The 21,988-nt window shown below is 40.5% G+C and overlaps 1 protein-coding gene across 1 annotated transcript in view; it reads right to left on the reverse strand.

Moving 5' to 3' along the window:
* LOC126267870 (hemicentin-2-like) overlaps positions 1–21,988 on the reverse strand; it is a 778,179-nt gene that overhangs the window by 330,732 nt on the left and 425,459 nt on the right. The window lies entirely within an intron of this gene.

The following is a 21,988-nucleotide window of genomic DNA, read 5'->3' on the forward strand; positions in this document are numbered from 1 at the left end:
AAGCAGTAGAAGAAAACTTTACAGAAGAATATGGGCTGGAGACAGTGAGTGAGAGAAGAGAAAGACTAATTGAGTTCTGTAATAAATTTCAGCTAGTAATAGCGTATACTCTGTTCAAGAATCAGAAGAGGAGCAGGTGTACTTGGAAAAGGGCGGGTGGTACGGGAAGCTTTCAGTCAGACAGAGATTCAGAAATCAAATACTGGATTGTACGGGGTACCCAGGAGCACATACAAACTCAGATCACAATTTGGAAGTGATGAAGAGCAGCCTGAAGCTTTTAAGACATTAATCGGGAAGTATCGATACGCAAAGACGTGGGGTACGGAAGTAGTAAAATGACGAGATACGCTTGAAGTTCTATAAGGCCATAGATGCAGCAGGAAGGAATAGCTCAGTGGGCAGTACAGTTGAAGAGGAATGGGCATCTCTCAAAAGCGCCGTCACATAAGTTGGAAAGAAAAACATAGGTACAAATAAGGCAACTGTGAATAAACCATGACTAACAGAAGAAATACTTCAGGAAATCGATAAAAGGAAGAAGTACAAAAACATTTCGGGAAACTCAGGAATACATAAATACAAGTCGCTGAGGAGTGAAGTAAATAGGAAGCGCAGAAAAGATCAGACGAAATCGCTGCATGAAACATGAGAAGAAATCGAAAACGGAATGTTTGTCGGAAGGACTGACTCAGCATATAGTAAAGTCAAAATAACCTTCGGTCAAATTAAAATCAAGGCTGATATCAACGGGAGTTCCACTGTTAAATGCAAGGGGAGAGAGTGGATGGGCGGAAAGAATACACTGAAAACGTCTACGAGGGGAAGATTAGTCAGATGCGATAGAAGAAGGAAAAGGAGCGATTTAGAAGAGATAGGGGATCCAGTATTATAAGCAGAATTTAAAATAGCTTTGGAGAACGTAAGATCAAATACGATAGAAGGGATGAATAACATACCATCAGAATTGCTAAAATGAATGGGGTAAGTTGCAACAAAACGACTATACACGTTAGTGTGTAGAATGTATAAGTTTGGCGACATACCATCTGACTTTCGGAAAAATATCATCCACACAATTCCGAAGACTGCAAGAGCTGACAAGTGTGAGAATTATCGCTCAGTCAGCTTAACAGCTCATGCATCCAAGTTTCTGGCAAGAATACTATACGGAAGAATGGGAAAGAAAATTTATTATGTGCTGGACGAAGATCAGTTTCTCTTCGTAAAAGGTAAAGTCACAAGAGAGGCAATTCTGACGTTTCGGTCGATAATGTAAGACTGACTAAAGAAAAATCAAGATATGTTCATAGAATTTTTTGACCTTGAAAGAGCGTTCGACAGTGTAAAATGGTGCAAGATGTTGGAAATTCAGAAAAAATAGGGGTAAGCTATAGGGAGAGACGGTTAATCTACAACATGAACACGAACCAAGAAGGAATAATAAGAGTGGACGACCAAGAACGAAGTATTGGGATAAAAAGGGTGTATGCCAGCGATGTACTCTCTCGCCAGTCCGCAGCTCGTGGTCGTGCTGTAACGTTCTCTTTTCCTGCGCCCGGGCTCCCGGGTTCGATTCCCGGCGGGATAGGGGCTTTTCTCTCCATCGTGATGACTGGGGGTTTTGTGATGTCATTAGGTTAGTTAGGTTTAAGTAGTTCTAAGTTCTAGGGGACTGATGAGCATAGATGTTAAGTCCCATAGTGCTTAGAGCCATTTGAACCATTTTTACTCTCTCGCCCCTATCGTTCAATCTGTACATCGAACAATCAATGATAAAAATAAAAAAAAATATTCCAGGAGTGGAATTAAAATTCCAGGTGAAAGGATGCCAATGATACGATTTACTGATGAAATTGTTACCCTGAGTGAAAGTGAAGAAGAATTAGATGGTCTGCTGAATGGAATGAACATTCTAATGAGTTCAGAAGAAAGTCGTAACTGAGAAGTAGCAGAAATGAGAAAGTAAAGGAGGTTAAGGAATTCTCCTACATGGGCAGTAAAATACAGCATTACGGACGGAGCAAGGAGTACATCAGATGCAGACTAGCAATGGCAAAAAGGGCACTCCTGGCCAAAAGAAGTCTACTAGTATCAAACATAGGAAACAATTTAAGGAAGAAATTTCTAACAATATAGGTCTGGAGTACAGCATGGTATGGTAGTGAAACATGGACTGTGGGAAGACCAGAACAGAAGAGAATTAAAGCATTTGAGATGTGGTGCTACAGATAAATGTTGAAAATTGGATGGACTGATAAGATAAGGTTGAGGAGGTTCAGCGCAGAATCGGAGAGGAAAGGAATATGTGGAAAACAATGACAAGGAGAAGGGACATAATGACAGGATACCAGTTAAGACTTGAGGGAATGACTTCCATGGTACTGCAGGAGCTGTAGAGGGCAGAAACTTTAGAGGAAGACAGAGATTGGAATACATGCAGCAGGTAATTGAGAATGTAGATTGCAAATGCTACTCTAAGTTGAAGTGGTTGGCACAGCGTGGCGGGCCCCCGTTAAAGCAGTTAGAAGACTGATGAATCAAAAAGAAAGCTCGCAGTCAAGAGGTGAAAATCCGAGAATGTTGTATACAGCTGTGTGTGTGTGTGTCTATAATATAGACAGAAATAACTGAATTTAAATTCAATACAGAAGACAGGTGACTGGTACCTTGTATGTACCACACGTATGGAGTGAGAGACGTTTTCATTGGGTGGGAAAAAAATAGGAACGGAAAGTTCTAGGAATGTGGGTTAGTCTGCTCTGGGAAGATCTGATAACAACGATCACAAGGTTTACACAACAGTTGCTGGATTTTATAAACCATTCTACGGTTATAAGATATCTAACGAAAACTTTAGCAGACACTTCCTCACAGAAAACAAGAAGATTAAATGGTAAACTATGTTATGTTACAATGCTCCTTACGATTGGAAACAAAGAACATCAATCGAGTCATATTCACTTAACGCTTTTTATACCTCTCGCTTTCAATTTAACTTTCGAGTTAATGACAGCCTTACACTCTTTAGTTACTCACTTTGTTTCATGTTACACGGATCTTTTTTTTACACCTGTTTGTAAAGAAGGAAACGAGTCATTTTAAATATCTGTTGCACAGATTGTGGCTGTTTCCTGATTACAAACTAAAAATTATACCACGGAATAGAAGCAGCTGTCAAGGAGATACTATTCCACTTTGTTTTCAGATTTAACTATCCTGACTGACAGAAATCTTGCATCAATTGATAAGTGAGCAAAAATTTAGGTTACAGCACTCGGTACCAACTTCATTTTTCCATCTCGTATAGTAATTGTTTACGTCATTGTGTGTGTTACAATTTCAGAGAAAAAAATGTATGTGAAGCAGTTTGCAGAATACCGAAACCCTTAAACAGATGTTTTACAAATTGATTGTAGATGAGCACCACATATTATTCTTAAAAGTGTTTCTTCAGTGAACACGTTGTGTGTTAGTGATCATTTGCCCTGGAACATTATTCCATATGACATTATTCAACGCACTCCGCAAAATATATCAAAGTACCTTTGCAATAATTTATAGAGCAAATGTGGTTGAATGGCTGAACTAAGTTATTCCAGAAGATCAATTTTTTTTTTGTTTAAATTCTCATTAATACAGAGACCATGAAATCTGGAAGTTTCCACCTGATTTTTATTTCTTCCCTGTGTGTTACACTTATCATTACTGCACTACCTCCAGACGTGCAGGTCTGAATATGTTGTTTGTTTTTGATACTGAGAGTGAGATATAAGTAGCAAGTATCCAGTAAAAGCTTTAAGAACTTAATTATCAGGTCTTCTGTTGCTCTCTGTACGTTTGGACTGCTTACATCGGCAAAAAGAGCTATTTGTGCTTGTCCTACATTCGACAGATGCTAGTTTGCATATATGAGGGATAATATGGGACCCAAGACTGATCCTTGTGGAACCATCTCAAAGGATTTCTCACAAGTCAGAAGAATCTCCCCTACTTATATTGGTTTAATTATTTAAAAAGTACATCATTCATCATTCATTTAGTTGGATATAACATTGTCCACTGGTGGTTATACGATCAATTCCATGAAACTTCATTTTACCTTCGAGAATGTTATGAATGACACAGTCAAATGCTTTAGATAGATCAGTGAAAATACCACTCGATGCTATTTGTTATTTAATGCTTATAAAACGTGGTAAATCTTCCAAAATTCAAACTCGGATTTACTGTGGATACTATTATGGTATATGTGGTATACTGTTCTAGAGTACCTCAACTTCTAAATATTTTCGGAAGATAATGTCAGTACTTAAATGGGTCAATGGTTACTGAAATCTCTCATCACCTTTCTTTCAGCGAGAATTAACAAAGAGATATTTCAGTTTAATGAAAAACTGTCCTAAGCTAGTTATGCATTACATATTTCAGAAAAGGCAGTGATTAGTGTATGGGAACAAGTCGTTGGTAGTGTATTGGAAACAAGGTCCAATGTAGAACAGTTTTTATTTTGGAGAGAATATTTTATTTCCTTTATTTCAGAAGTAGCATTTGATGGGCCATTCATACGACTAAATTCCTATGTAAGTTTCATTTGAAGCACATATTGAACTTATAATTCAAAAAAGTAACATGAATCTTGCTGTGGCAGATTGGCTTACGCACCTCAATGGTACAAGAGAGAGTGCTGTAGCTCTACTACGTTGGTAACGCGAAAGGTGAAAACAAGGCGAAAATACAGTCACTATATTTCTTGCAGGCATACCTTGCATGGAGAGGCTGCACCAATTAGCCTTCGGACTAGGGACCACTACCATTACTACCATAGCAAAAACAACGACAACAACCTAAAAAATGTAGTAGAACCAGCAAAAAAATTTATGTGGTGGAAACGTTCAAGAAAAGGAAAAGCTATGTACCTCATACTGAGGTCGCAATGTTGTTGTATTGTACCATATATGTTCCAGGAAGCACACGCACTGGCATCGATATTGAACAAGGAAAAACAATATTTTCATCTTATCTGAACACTAGAAATCTATTAGAAATCGTAGCATGTGCTGAAGGTGTGTATGTTTCGTGAAAAATCTCAATTCTCATCTGCTAAAGAAATAATTCTGTTGAGTGGTAAACTTCTATGGATATTTTTATTGCATCGTCAAGCATTTACATGTTTCTCACAATATTAAAAACGAAAATGAAAGCGAGAGAAATTCATATTAACTTTATCATAATTAATGAGAAGATTCAAGACGTTCGAGCATCACTTTAAAGCGAAGTACTAATTAACTAACTAACATATGATTTTAATTGGAGGCTTTATAATGTCAAAAAAGGGTCTATTAAGGCGAAAGATATGTTTAGAATATCCGCAAATGATCAGGAGAATGGAATGTGTTGGCTAACTGCTGCTCCCCATACGAATTTGCGGCAGCAACATCCTGCAAATTGAAACAGGATGCTAAATGACCAGCAATTAGTCAGTCGATGCAGGTGAGGTAACGAGCAGCGATTAGGGGCGAACCGTTGCCCCTGGGAGGAATTACGTAATCAGAGTTACATCAGTATCCAAAATGAGCGCATATTCATAATGCATTACCACAGCGATAACACTTCACTGAAAAATATTTTACCTTTGGTCCGATAGCGTTTCTATTCATGTTACTTTGTACCAGAACTGTTCATGTACCTCGTCACTTTAAACACTGCTGCCGCTACAGGAATCGGGTACCGTTTTTGTTAACTGACTAAATTTGTGTTTTTAACTAAAAAAATTATCGATTGGCAGCCTCATACGAGTGATCTGAATCGATTGCCGAAGTACCAGGGGAAAGAAAAGTGCCGCAATGCCACTGAACTTCAAAGACAAGTTAGAGGACTATTCAAACAAATTCATGACGAAGCGCAACTGGTATAAGAGGTACTGAAGCAATTGAAATTCTTCAAAACGTGCACCAAAATACTCAGAGAATTGAGGGCTGACAACGAATCAGAGAAGACACCCTGCTGGAATCGATTAAATAAATAGGGACAGTAATAGGCCTCTGTGTGGCCCCAAAACAAGCTGTCCTGATTCTTCGTGAAGTTTGTGATTTCGTTATAACATTTTTAGGCTTTGTTGAATTTTGATGACATCATGGCACATACTGCTTCAAACGAGAAGAATAATGTTTCACCGTCACTGACAAAGTAAAAGAAAACTTTTTTTTTTTACTTCAAATGGTTCAATTGGCTAAGAGCACTATGGGACTTAACATATGAGGTCATCAGTCCCCTAGAACTTGGAACTACTTAACCCTCACTAACGTAAGGACATCACACACATCCTTTCCCAAAGCAGGATTCGAACCTGCGACCGCAGTTCCAGACTGAAGCGTCTAGAACCGCTCGGCCACACCGGTCGGCCTTTCATTAATCCTCTGTAATGGTTTAAATACGCATTTGCTGATGTAATTGCGTGAGCGTTCTTTAGATTTTTTGTACTTTGTTGGAACACACAGTATTCGATAATCTCATTTTTCTACAAAAATTTTATGAATTTTCATGAAGAAAGAGTTCGTAATTTCTGTAGCATTATAAGTAAGGCGAAAACGACATTTCTGTTCATCTTTTTCATTCATGTACTCATGTCAAAGTGTACCTACCATATTCCAAAGTAGGGGGCAGCATTGCTATCGTTTTCCCTTCACCCGTTGCTGTAGCTCCGGAAATGTTGCACAGTTCACAGGAAATGTCAGCAGCGTAATAACTTTTCGCTTTGATAACTCTAACTAGCGAGCAAAATTAACACGCAGTAATTGTATTTTCATTGCCATTTATTACCTGTTGTTACACAAACAGCAAGGACAAGATTAATCTCGCTTCAATATGGGCGCTGTACACTTCCACATTTTGGATTCAGTTGGTATATTCTATAAAGTTGGGCCTTGAACAAACGTTGACTATCTGTTAGCTTCTGGGAGGTTTCTCCTTCTGTTTGCGCACTTAAAGGCACATTCGACGTCCTCAGTTTAATACTGACGTAAGCGTATTGCATCTTGTCTTCATGATATACTGAACCATCACTCCGTTGCACAAAAACTGAAATCAGCAGCGTGTTCGCATAAATCAAATGGAAAATACTGTACAGCCTCCGCTTAATGAGCGTGGTTTCATGTACCGCGGTGTCGTCATAACGAAAAGCAAGCCGTTATGGTGTCTAGTATCCTTTAACCTTTATCACAAGGGTATTTGTTATGGAGTACGAACACCCCGTAAACACATTACAGACTAAAATTATACATGAAAAGTACGTTTCAGGATAATTAGTTACGCCACTTTTTACGCCTAGATTTTTTGCACAAAACGTACGGTATTCACCAAAAAAATCATATGCACAGAAATTCGATGTTCATGAGGTACTTTACGTAATGTTTTACATGTAATTACAAAAGTTTAAAAATCTGCAGAATCTCTTTTTTTCAATAAGCTGCTGTAAAATAAAAACTGCAACAATAGTTGATCCGGCATTTTCTCCATTGGTAATCATTCTAATATTGTTTTCAGTCCTGTATTTAAAATTCTTTCATAACGTTTATATACCGTGTCAATTAAGCCTATACCTACACTATGTAATCAAAAGTATCTGGACACACGCACAAAACACACGTTTTTCATATTAGGTGCATTGTTCTGTCGCCTACTGCCAAGTACCCCATATCAGCGACCTAAGTAGTCATTAGACATCGTGAGACAGCAGAATGGGGCGCTCCGTGGAACTCACGGACTTCGAATGTGATCAGGTGATTCGGTGTCACTTGTGTCACACGTCTGTACGCGAGATTTCCACACTCTTAAACATCCCTAGGTACATTGTATCTGATGTGATAGTGAAGTGGAAACGTGCAGAGACACGTACAGCACAAAAGCGTACAAACCGAACTCGTCTGTTTACTGACAGAGGCCGCCGACAGTTGGAAGGGGTCGTAATGTGTAATAGGCAGACATCTATCGACACCATCGCACAGGAATTCCAAACTGTATCAGAATACATTGCAAGTACTATGACAGTTAGGCGGTAGATGCGGAAACTTGCAATTCATGGACGGCACGGCTGCTCATAAGCCAAACATCACGCCGGTAAATGCCAAACGACGCCTCGCTTGGTGTAAGGAGCGTAAACACTGGACGATAGAGCAGTGGAAAAACGTTATGTGGAGTGGCGAATTACGGTACACAATGTGGCGATGCGATGGGAATGGTGTGGGTATGGCGAATGCCCGGTGAATGTCATATGCCAGCGTGTGTAGTGCCAACAGTAAAATTCGGGCGCGGTTGTGTTATTTTATGGTCGTGTTATTCATGGAGGGGGCTTGCGCCCCTTGTTGTTTTGCGTAGCACTACTACAGCACAGGTCTATGTTGATATTTTGAGCTTCTTCTTGCTTACCACTGCTGAAGAGCAGTTCGGGGTTGGCGATTGCATCGGCACCTCTTCTTAATGCACGGCTTGTGGTGGAGTGGTTACACGAGAATAACATCCCTGTAATGGACTATCATGCACAAAGTCCTGACCTGAATCGTATACAACACCTTTGGGATGTTTTGGAACCCTGACTTCTTGCTAGATATCTCCTCAGTGCAGCAATCGGTGATGAATGGGGTGCCATTTCCCAAGAAACATTCCAGCACCTGATTGAACGTATGCCTGCGAGAGTGGAAGTTCTCATCAAGGCCAAGGGAGAGAGTGAGCCAACGCCATATTGAATTACAGTATTACCGATGGAGGGCGCAACGAATTGTAAGTTATTTTCATCCATGTGCCGGGCTAATTTTGATCACATAGTGTATGTAGCTTTCCCAAACGTTTTTTCTCCTTTTTTTATATATCGGCATTACTTCCGCTTCCTCCTATTTTCTAGATGTTTCTTTTTGCTTCCAGCAAGTGTAACAATTCAAGGTGTACGATAATTCGTTACATTTAATTAACTCTACTTTAATCCCAATTAATTCCTTTTCTTTTATATTTTTTGCGGCTTTCAAAGTTTTTACGGCCTTTTGTGTCTTTCTGAATATTTTTCTGTCTTCTCCTTCATTTTAACATCATACCACTTAGTTTTATAGTTCTTAAACCATTGTTCTTTAGTAAAATTATTCATTGAAACATATCCTTTTTTTCTTTTACTAATCTTTTCAAGGCTTTATAGGTTTCTGCTGATGGGATTTAATATAATGGTTTGCTAGTGGGCTCTATGCAGTGTTCCTATTATGTCATACTTTGTAATGTACTTTTTTACTATTAAAATTACGATGTTGACTAAGCAGAAACGATTGCACTCTGAATGCCTTCAAGACAGTAGTGCATATACTATTAAGAGGTCCAGCGTGTCCTCGCGAAATGTTACGATAAAAACTCATGGTAAGACTATCAAGGCACCCTCTTTTCCAGGTGCAACGTTCTGAGCTTCAGTACCTGGAGCACCAGTAGATCAACAGTTATGATGTTTGCCACGCACCGCTCCTTTATAAACGAAAGTGGGCTTTTGTCACATCTGTATCAGCTTCTGACTGGTTGCTTTTCTCATATCGTCTACATCTACATCTACATCCATACTCCACAGGCCACCTGACGGTGTGTGGCGGAGGGTACCTTGAGTACCTCTATCGGTTCTCCCTTCTATTCCAGTCTCGTATTGTTCGTGGAAAGAAGAATTGTCGGTATGCTTCTATGTGGGCTCTAATCTCTCTGATTTTATCCTCATGGTCTCTTCGCGAGATATACGTAAGAGGGAACTATATATTGCTTGACTCTTCGGTGTAGGTATGTTCTCGAAAATTTAACAAAAGCCCGTACCGAGCTACTGAGCGTCTCTCCAACAGAGTCTTCAGCTGGAATTTATCTATCATCTCCGTAACGCTTTCGCGATTACTAAATGATCCTGTAACGAAGCGCGCTGCTCTCCGTTGGATCTTCTCTATCTCTTCTATCAACCCTATCTGGTACGGATCCCACACTGTTGAGCAGTATTCAAGCAGTGGGCGAACAATTGTACTATAACCTACTTCCTTTGTTTTCGGATTGCATTTCCTTAGGATTCTACCAATAAATATCAGTCTGGTATCTGCTTTACCGACGATCAGCTTTATATGATCATTCAATTTTAAATCACTCCTAATGCGTACTCCCAGATAATTTATGGAATTAACTGCATCCAGTTGCTGACCTGCTATTTTGTAGCTAAATGATAAGGGATCTATCTTTCTATGTATTCGCAGCACATTACACTTGTCTACATGCCGGCTGCGGTGGTCTAGCGGTTCCAGGCGCTCAGTCCGGAACCGCGCAACTGCTACGGTCGCACGTTCGAATCCTGCCTCGGGCATGGATGTGTGTGATGTCCTTAGGCTAGTTAGGTTTAAGTAGTTCTAATTTCTAGGGGACTGATGACCACAGATGTTAAGTCCCATAGTGCTCAGAGCCATTTGAACCATTTGAACTTGTCTACATTGAGATTCAATTGCTATTCCGTGCACCATGCGTCAATTCGCTGCAGATCCTCCTGCATTTCAGAACAATTTTCCATCTCGATACACCACAGCATCATCTGCAAAAAGCCTCAGTGAACTTCCGATGTCATCCACCAGGTCATTTATGTATATTGTGAATCAGGCGGTTGTGTAACAGTTTGTATCACTTCAGAAGGGATTAAAAAAGTCTTTTGGATTCTTTATTATCTCCTTGCACTACTCCAACTAAGTGACTTCCATCGCCAAATGGTCTTCGGAGACAGTCCAACGCCTTTGATTAAAAAAATAAAATAAAATAAAATAAAATCCAGAGTCAAGTCTCATATCATGAACTTGAAGAGGTGTCAAACGATATCTCCACAGATATAATAACAAACAATGACGAACAAACAGGCAGATGAAATGAAAAAAAGTAGCATCGCTGCCTTCGGTGTAGAAGGGTCCCCCGTTCCTACCTAGGGTTTGTCCGTGGCAGGGAGTTCTGGTACAGGGTTCACACAGCCCTTGTGACGTCAAGTGAGAAGCTGTCGGAATTTAGAACCAGTGGTAACATCGGGATTCATGCACTGGCGTTAACGCCTGGTGGGAAAGACGACATACTGATCTCATGGCGTACGATCATAGTTATTTTGCAATACTGCAACGGAAGTACCTTTGGTTGCTGGTCGATGGCTTCGATAATCACACAGTCTTTCTAACTATTAACTATGTGTGATGACATGTAACTAGACAACGCTGAGAGGCATATCTTCTGTATACTATAATTCTAACCTCCGTGAGCCACAAAGACACTAATCGCACCGAGACACTGCTCAAGAGGAAAATATCATAGCAAAGCTTATCGCCTATATTGAGAGGCATGAAGAAAGCGTTGAATAAGTTGTTGAGGTTCCTCCAAATGGCGATTTAGAGCTACCTCTCTGTGTTACATTTTACTCCACCTAGTTCATTAGCAGTGGTTTCGACAAGAGCATACGGGAGGAAGTGATCGATCCCATAAGGAAAACTCATCAGCCACACTAGTATAAACACGTTGTGTTACTTACATTTGCCTCCGACCTTGGTCAGTTGTACGCTGTTTGACTTATATACAGGAATAGTACACTGACGTAAATGGCAAGTATTATACACTGGCTCGACGCTAAGAAAATGTTACTCGAGTGTTTCCACGCTTATCAGAAAATAATATATTTTTGTCCTTACGAGATCATATTTCCAGTAGGGGAAGAAACATCTTCTACACGTCAGTACATCAGTCTTTAGCCAGTAATATAAATGAAGTCGCACATCATGCATGTCACGATTGGCAGTAAAATCTTAAAGATGACATTCAGATATCGTTTCCTTTCATTCCACAGCGAATACACGAGTCTACTCGTGGCCGTGTGGGGTCACATTTTACTGATGTTGATGATGGACTTCAAATTCAGGCTAAATGGATGATTAATCATTTAACGATCATCTCCACGAAATATGACAAATGTTAGAAAGGAGCTTTAGGCCGTAACATTTTCAATATTCTACCTTACACTAAATGTCTTGACGAATTGGATTTGATATTTGCTTCTAGCCAAACTTTTTGTGTCTTGTAGCTTTAGGAGTTTTCTTTAGTCTACAGAGAAAATTAATTTTAACTATTTTGTTTCTGATACATTTCATCTCTTGAGTGAAAAAAAAAACGAGGTAGACGAAATTTTAGACTCTTTAGAGAGGATAAAATGATAAACTTTTCTCATGTTACAAGAAATGACATAGGTGTACCGTATCCACGCTTCAAATCAGAGTAGGTATTGACGTTAGTGACTTTCAGATAGGTTGTTCAAGTTGCCACGGAATGTATATTGTTTTGGAGATGTTGCTGACATCCATTTAGTTTCTCTCTAGGGGGGGGGGGGGGGGAGATGAAGCATACTCGTATCGTGTACGACACATTGGTAAGACACCTCAGAAGAAGCTGTTGCCCGTTTGGCTGCAGCCATTTTTCTTGTAATCCCTGGCTATTTTGAGCGAGATAGAGAATTGAAAATGCTAGTTGTGCTTTAATGTAAGCGAACTACATTTTCAGCGAATTGAATCTGTTCCTATCGTCTGTAAGCGGTAAAATTTTGTGTACTGTTTTTTGACACTACGCCCCAATTTTTTCCTGTCGTTAATAAATGGGGTGCCTGTTTCAACTTCAATCAACTAAATAACTCTAAAACGACGCATCATACGAAAATAATGTTCAAGCTGAAAAGTTAATATCAGTAAAGACGACAAGGTGACATGCGTCTTTGTTACAAGAAGCCAACTGCTAACCGCCCCTTCTGTGTGGGTGCGGTCAGCTTTATATTTTCGAATGGGAACCCTACCTTTTATTGCATATTCCGAGTCTACGCCAAACAATATCTACGATTCACTCAAACATTGTTTTCCATTCGTGGTAGTTAAGGCTATAATTGGCAAAGATCAGGTTCGCCTGTTTTTGAAATTAAGAACCGACGCACTGTATTCTATGTTTTATTTAGGAAGTAAATGTCAACCTTCGTTTTCTAACGACCGATACAAACGTTTAAACGTTACTTCAGTATTGTAAATGTCATTGTACAGTACAAATTATGTAACTAGACACTGAAATTTCTGGCAAATAGGCTACTTGTGTGGTAAGCAACTTTCCTGTTTCCTAAGGGACCGTCGTGGTAAGTCCTCAAACCAACGGAATGGTTTTTCGGTTGCCGCCCTCGAGCCCGCTACTAGTCTGACTAATTTTGGTGTGTGTATCCACCCAGCCGCCGTAAGTATCGCGTTGGCCGTTATGCAGCTACCAGGGGACTACAAAAAAAAGTTTCATATGGCTCTGAGCACTATGGGACTTAACATCTGTGGTTATCAGTCCGCTAGAACTTAGAACTACTTAAACCTAACTAACTTAAGGACATCACACACATCCATGCCCGAGGCAGGATTCGAACCTGCGACCGTAGCGGTCACGCGGTTCCAGACTGAAGCGCCTAGAACCGCACGGCCACACTGGCCGGCAGGGGACTACAAATCATAACAATTGTAGCAAGGGAAAATGTCCGTGATGTGATAGTGAAAGGCGCAGCTGCCAAGGATACTCACAGAAATGGAGTGCCCTAGTGGTGAGAGCCGGGGATCTCACCAAAATCAAGAACCCCGATGTTGAATGGCAATGGGACTCGGTGATTCGAAGCATACCTATGGAAACAGGAAACTGTTGCATCCACGTCGTTGTTCCTGAATGACGCTAAAATTAGTTTCTAACCAGACAACGAAATGGCGAACTGTATCGCACTGAAAAATCAAATTTGCATCACTAAAGTACATTTCGAACATACATATCAACTGTTAGAACACACAAGCTTACATGTACATTGTAAATGAAATTGCAAAATTACAAAACCAGGCACTAATCGGAACAGTGGTTTTAGTAAGTCTGTATGTATTCTTTGGCTTAGAATCCGAATACGCAGTGAAAGTGGATTGGTTCCCATATGGAAATACAAAGTTGACCTCGCACACGCAAGAGAGCTGGTTAGACGTTGGCCAGTGGTAGCATCCTCAGATATTCCCGTTACTAACATTAACGTTTCATCTACAGCATTTTTCTCGGATGATGTGCCGTTTTCGAGATATTTGGTTGCCGGAAGTTAAAACAGACACCCTTTATATAAGAAATTACAATAGCTTTTTGTATGAAGATGGTACCTGTCCGAAAGAACAGATACCATCGGTGACCTTGCAGCTCTCTTAGAATGAAATGCTGATTCAATCAAGACCCTAAGCTGTCGACAGGCATTGATGTACATCAACGAGTACAGTTCAAAATTTGTGCCCCGACCTCCACTTGAACCCGTGATCTCCTGCTTACATGGCAGACGCTCTATCCATCTGAGGCTCGGAGGGCACAGAGGACAGTGCGACTGCAGCGATTTATCCCTTGCACGCTCCCCGTGAGACCCATATTCCCAACTTAATGTCCGGACATGTCCGAAAGAACAGGTGCCATCTTCATATAGTTAAGGCTAACCGGCCATTCGCTTTCTTCTTCTGTGCTGGATACACACGCCTTGTCCGAGCTCTTACGGAACTCGGCCAGATTGTCTGCCGCGGGTTATTGAGTATAATGGGCAGGAGAACTTAATTTGTAGTGAGTGACATTAAGCTGTGTCTCACGCTATGTCCTATGTGCACGTATGCACAATTTGGAAATATTCAACAGATGGCACAGTTGTAGTCAACCACCCAAATAGCGTCTTCGCAAGATGATCATTACTAGTAACATACTATAATTTAACTATTGATTCTGAAGAGGTAAATCGTCGTAAACAACGAAAAATCGTCTGTGAGCAGTGCATGGTAATGATTCACTTGATAGGAGTACTGTTGGGTGATGGGTGAAGAGACTTAAGGAGACTGAAGTGTATTAATCGAAATCCATGATCGGCTACGTTCTTGACGACCTCTCACAGCTGAAGGTGTGTAAACCGATGCATCACAACGGGGCTGTATTGCTATTGGTGAGAACTGGCAGTGCTGGTGCGATGACTGAGACTCTTGGATATTCAAGTGTGTTCTCTATATGGGTTCCAGTACCCACGGCAAATTAATCAAAAAACAGAAAGTGGTGGAAATAATTTATAAGCTTTAGAAACTTAGGAATATTTATAGTATGGGGCATAGCAATAAGAACGGAAAAGTCCCCTTCCCGCTCATAGAGACGGCAGGTCGACCCCTCCTTTTTCCCCCACCAAAAGATTATTTCTTCCGTTTTCTACTTTTTGCACTAAATCATTAATTTTATATTGACAACTGTAATAAGATAAAATATTTCTCGGAATATTCTACAGAAACAATTCTTCTGCATATTTCAACCCCTAGTTGTAACATTCGTGTCATGGGCAGACATAAAAGCCTTCAACTTATAGTTTGCGTAAGTTCTTTGTTAAGTTCATCTGATATTTCAGCAACGCTTCATTTGCGAGTAGAAATTGTTATCATCTGGACGTCACTGTTTCACTTACAGTTCTGTTTCACTCGTGCACACATGTCAACCCGATTGAGTCATAGATGGATATTACTGTAGAGAGAAAAATTTTCCTGCCTCTGATAGACGGGTAGTATTTTAGACGTGTACATTTTTTTTGTTAAATCTTACAAAGAAGCAAACGAATACCGCAGCTGACCTTAGAGCAGTTAGACAAAAGCGATGATTATAATCCAGACAATTCCCATGATCCAGATGATCTCATATGAGATTCAGACACCATGACAGCACTTTAGGAATGGATGTGAAAATGAACAAGGTGGTGCTTACTGTGTCCGAAGAGGGGAGATAATGACATGGAAATTAACATATCTTATCATGGCAAGATGAACTGTCTCACTTGGAGTTCCAGAGCGCCCAGCTGTGGTACTAACACACCCCACAAAAATATTATAAAATAAATTACATTTAGTTTATGACCATTATTTGGCCACGGCCTTGCCGCAGTGGATACACCAGGTCCGTGGTCGGCACTTGGATGGGTCACCATCCAGACCACCATGCGCTGTTGCCAATTTCCGGTGTGCACTCAGCCTCGTGATGCCAATTGAGGAGCTACTCGACCGAATAATATCGGCTCCGGTCAAGAATACCATCATAACGACCGGGAGAGCGGTGTGCTGACCCCATGCCCTTTCTATCCGCATTGTCCATTGAGGATGACAAGGCGGTCGGATGGTCCCGGTAGGCCACTCGTGGCCTGAAGACGGAGTGCTTTATGACAATTATTTAGGAACTGGTTCTGACCCAGAAGAAATGTGGCGTTTGTTTTTCGACAGTATTGTTTTCCATCAGGTTGCAGTACAAATGAACTCAGAATAGGAAGACACAAGGAATAAATTGCAAAATCCTTCCTCTTTCTCCTCTAATTGTAAAGACAGAGACAAAACTGAAATTGAAGGAACGATTTGTTTGATAATTCTATGCTCTGATTGTCAAAACGTTGCAGCACTTTTTGCAAGTGACTGTACTGGACGTCTCGTTTATGGTGCAACCATGTCTCTAAAACGATGTAAAGTTTTACTGGTGGCTCTGAGACATGATGATGCATCTACGTGAGAACAGAGGAACAGAGATGATCCTGAACCAGCTGTATAAAGCATTTAACGTATATTTACCTCTACCTCTGAGAGGGCGTACTCCATTGGGAATTAAGCATGTGCTAATGAGAGACAGACGCCAATTAGAAGAAATATCTATGACGAAGGAAGATGCTTAATATGGCGTAAATGTCATTTACTTCATTGCAAATTCATCATTTTTATGTAATTGTTATATTTAAGTGAGGAAAGAGAGCGAACAACAACACTATCTGAGGAAGTGAAAAAGTTCCACAAACGAACTCAGATTCGTCTTTCCAAATGTAATAGACAACTGCTGTTCCTCCTTTTATTTGTGGAAGGAGATGCTGAAGTATAATTTGACACATATCAGAGCACTAAAATCCAACAAAAACAGAAGTTCCGAAATAATTTCTTTCCAACCAGAAGAAAGAAGTAGGTACCATTTCATGTTACACGTTAATCGTTACAGTTTTCCCTTCTTTTACCGTAAGCCCTTTACGGAACGTACAACTGCTAACTAGTAGTTACATGTTATCACGAGTTCAAGTTTGATGCAGTAAAATGAAATGGTTTCAAGCCAGATATAATTTGCAAGGGATCTTGGACGAAATTCCGATGACGTCGTCTACAGAGAATCATTGTAGCGATAGGTTCTCACATATGTTCGATGGCGGTACTGTAGTCGACTACCTGCTGATACACAGTTTGCTGTAGACATCCCAATGCGCATGGTGACGTCATCACGAGGGTGAAAACTCTCTTCAGGCGCAACAAAAACTGCCATATTCGGGCCTCAACACCAGAGTTTGTAGAGCATATCACCCAATAGATGAGGTTCCGGGTGAGTACTCAGGTCCAGTACATGGTTTTAATTGGTCAGGAAGTAAAAGCTCTAGTTTCCTGGAAGTTTTCTTGCAAAACAAATAAATATTTGATCAATGACACTGTTGATACTATATCTTCCTAATAATAGTTTTTTTTATATTTGGTTCTTTGTTGACCAGTGCAAATCGTAATAATTCATGCTCCAAGATTCATGGTGTTCGTCGCCTTTCACTCCAACCATAATAGCTAACTGACTTCCACAACCGCAAGATGTGAAAAACGGGTTCTTAAAATGTTGGCTTCAAAATTTCGTGAAATTGCACTTTAGATCGGATTCAGCTGTGTGTAATAACTCCTACATGAATTAAGTAATTTACTAAACACAAGAGTTCAGTTTTTCCATTTTAGGAAAGCAGCAATATAATTTCTTACTCGTGAAGAATAGCCAATACTAAGACTAGAACAACAGAAATAGATACAAATAACCGACTGAAATTTGCCAGCATGTCTTCTGACAAATTAACAACTGTTGTGAAAGCCGGCCGCGTGATCTCGCGGTTCTAGGCGCGCAGTCCGGAACCGTGCGACTGCTACGGTCGCAGGTTCGAATCCTGCCTCGGGCATGGATGTGTGTGATGTCCTTAGGTTAGTTAGGTTTAAGTAGTTCTAAGTTCTAGGGGACTAATGACCACAGCAGTTGAGTCCCATAGTGCTCAGAACCATTTTTTTTGAACTGTTGTGAAAGCGCAAATTTACAATCAGTAAGGGTCCTCATTCGATAATTGTAATGGAACGTTTAGTTTGTAAGAGGGAACGTTTCAAAATAGAGCATTTGTCAGGAAGAAACGTAGAGACACATTAAGATAATCAGCAGATAAGAAAGTAAAAGGAGGAATCTAATTATAGCTTGCGCATTATGAAACGATTTAGAAAATTCGCCGTAGGCTGCCCGGTTTTATTATGCAAGATGAATTTAATTGCACCATGTTTATACAGGGATACAGCACTGCTGGCCAGTTTCGGTCTGTGGCTATTTAGAAACGCATTTGCATCGACGATGCGAGTATCATATTTAATCCCCGTTTAATGCTACGTGGGAACAGACGCTTGTTCCCGTGCAGCACTAAATAAGTTTTAAATACGATACGTAACCGACGCAAATACATTGGAAAGTGGCCACAGGGCGAAACTGACCAGTAATGTCGTACATACATACACGAAGTAATAATGGTCATCTTGTGTAACGGAACTGGAAAGTCTACGGTCGATTTTTAATATCGTTTCATTAATCTGAAATCACACCGAGATTATGGATCCACTCACGAAGCAAGTATTTATGAATACTGAATGTGAGGTAGAATAATACATAGTAAGTAGAGAAATGCATAGTAAGTGAACTGGTGATAAATCGACAAAGGAAATTCTTTGCTGGATTCCAAGCAATAACAGAAAATCGAGACTGTGATGTAACCGAAGGTGTGGGGAATCCAATAGAAAATATCCCTGAGAAGTGATGATGTGCATCACTGGAAACAGAAATGCACAGTACGGGTTATGTTCGGTGGGGGGGAGGTGGGGTATGGGGAAGGGAGGTTGTTCATCAATATGCGAGTAGAAAGTGGCTGAGATAGTGATCTTATAAATATTACACTTTAAAGAAATGGTGACGATGGAGACTACATTTCAAAAAATAATTTAGGCATGAGTGAACTTAATGGAGGATTTCCTGCTTCCATCGTTCAGATTTTATGCGAGGGAGTAATTACCTAATTCTTTTGAAAACCTGCTCTACATGATTAAATGATTTCTATTTGAATAAGTTTGAGTAACACAAAATTTACGCTGAGGTGACGAAAGTCATTTAATAGTTCCTCATTTTGAGGTGGACCTCCTTTGTCATGCTTCGTGCAGTAACTCGAATTTGCATGGACTTAACAAGTAGAAATACTGAGCCCTGGTGTCACTCTAGCTGTCCATAATTGCGAAACTGTTGCCGGCGCAGGATTCTGTGCACGAAGAGACCTCTCGATTATCTTCCATAAATGTTGCATAGGATTCATGTCGGACGATCTGGGTGACCAAGCTATTCTCTGGAACTATCCAGAATGTCCTGACACGGCGCATTGACATCCATAAAAGTTTCATCATTGTTTGGGAACATTACGTCAATGAATTGCTGCTTATTATCTCTGAATAGGCGAAAATAACCATTTCCAGTCATTGAACGGTTCAGGTGGACCAGGGGACACAGTCAAATCCATGTAAACAAGGACCATACCACTATGCAGCCACCAGCAGCTTGAACAAAACCTTGTAGAACACTGGAGACCGTGGCACACTTGAATGAAACCATCAGCTGTTACCAACTGAAATCGGAACTCACCTGACAATGCCACGGTTTTGCAGTCGTCTATGATGAAGTCGATATGGTCACGAGCTCAAGAGACGCGCTACAGGCTATGTCGTGTGTTAGGGAAGACACTCTCACCGATGTCTTTTGCCATAGACCATTAACGCCAAATTTCGCAGCAGTGTCGTTACGGATACGTTCGTCGCACGTCCCATATTAATCTCTGGGGTTGTTTCACGCAGTGTTGCTTCTCTGTTACCGCTGACAACTCACGCAAACGCTGCTGCCCCGGTCGTGGGTAAGTGTTCATTGCTGTATGGAGAGGTAATGTCTGAAATTTGGTGTTCTCGTCGCACTCCTTATACTGCTGATCTCGGATAGCCGCATTCCCTAACGATTTCAAAAGAGGTACGTCCCATGTGTCGAGCTCCTACTACCATGCTGCGTTCAAAGTCTGTTAATTTACGTCGTGAGATCAGAATCACGTCGGAAACATTTTCACGTGAATCACCAGAGTACAAATGAGAGCCTCGCCAATGCACTGCCCTTTTGTATCTTGTGTACCCGATACTGTCGCCATCTGCATGCGGGCATACCAGTAGCCCGTGACTATTCGTCACCTCTTTGTATGATGAGTGATTGATACGCATAATGATCTAGCTTCCGACAGTTTTTTGTTTTGTTTTTGCTACCAGAATGTCACAGTTCATTCTGCCAGATAATTATTTCAAAAACGGTGTTAAATGCTATGGCACAACATGTCCAGAGTTCAATAACCAATCCCTTCTTGCTGCTTCGAAGAAGTTAACTCAGTGAGGACTGTACATAAAATGTCATCAATTCGCTCTTGGTAATTTGTGATATCTGTACACAAACAAATGTAGCCGCCATCATGGATCAGTGAAACTAAAGTGCGGAACAGCGGAACCAGTAGTAAGCAGTTTTGTGCATGCTTCCATCGCGTAGTACCAGTCGCTGACGAGAGAGCTGTGGTGGTAAGACTTCTTAACTGACAGCACTGCTAAATTATCAGCAGCGAGGGGATTGAAACTGCATTCTAGTTAAAATTACTTGATAGCAGTGAGAGCAGTTACCTCGTGCCAGAAGTCGCTGTGTTACGTGCGAACAGCGCGCCGACGTCAAAGTGTCACAGTAAAATGTTAATTCACTGTCATTTACAGTTTACAGAAACAAATGCATAACGTTCACCGGACATAACAACTAGAGCCCTTCATCTTGCTCGCTGCCTGTTTTCTATTTGACTGAGCCCCGACCAAACGTTTATTTCGTTTCTGTGTGGTGTAACTTAAATATTGGTCTGAAGTTGGGTCATTCCGACTGTCGTCCAGCGTAACCTCGTTTGAATTGAACTGGAGCATAAGAGTGATAAGTAAACTTTTAACAAATATCGATTTAAATAGCATTGGTATTTCTAAAAGACATCAATATTATCGACACAAAAATATAGATATTTTGAAGTATCGATATTTTTGGCTCATCCCTACGCGAGAGAAATCTCGGTAATGTAACGCTTCTGATAAGTGATCTGCGCGTAAAATATCGCACCTACCTTAAACATTTCAGAAAACCAAAAGTCATAATTAAATACTAGTGTAGTAATGTGACTTTTGTGCAGTGTCTACGTTACTTCTACAGTAAGTCCATATTTTCTTCACCCAGGCACTCAGGGCACAAAGAGAGCGCACGTTTTGTCCCATAGTTGGAAGGAGAGAGTGGTAACTTGCACCATTCGAATTCAGTGCCGACACCAAACGTGTTCGTTTTGCAAGTCTTACCTATCTTTTGCAATGGTAGAATGGACACACGGAAGTAACATACTTTCATGAATATGTAGTACAGATACATTCATGTTCAAATCTGGTGCGCATTTGTAGTCCTGAACATGAAATGAGATTAAGCCCATTGTAAGAGATTTACTGTTAGATTTCAAGGATTTGTAGTAACTGGAATGAGCAAGAAATCTCTCAGTCAGAACTATAGTGCCTATGGGTCAATAGAAGACATACACCAAAAAGTATCACTTTCGATACTCAATATTTATTAGCGATTAATCGGTATCAACGGTGATTATATATCGATCATATACACCGATATTATTATGGAAATTTACCGATATATGGATACACTGATATTTTAATGCCAATCCATAGTGCGTACCTGCCCAATGCTGCGGTTT

Source organism: Schistocerca gregaria, chromosome 4 (assembly GCF_023897955.1).
Source record: "Schistocerca gregaria isolate iqSchGreg1 chromosome 4, iqSchGreg1.2, whole genome shotgun sequence".
NCBI classification, from domain to species: domain Eukaryota; kingdom Metazoa; phylum Arthropoda; class Insecta; order Orthoptera; family Acrididae; genus Schistocerca; species Schistocerca gregaria.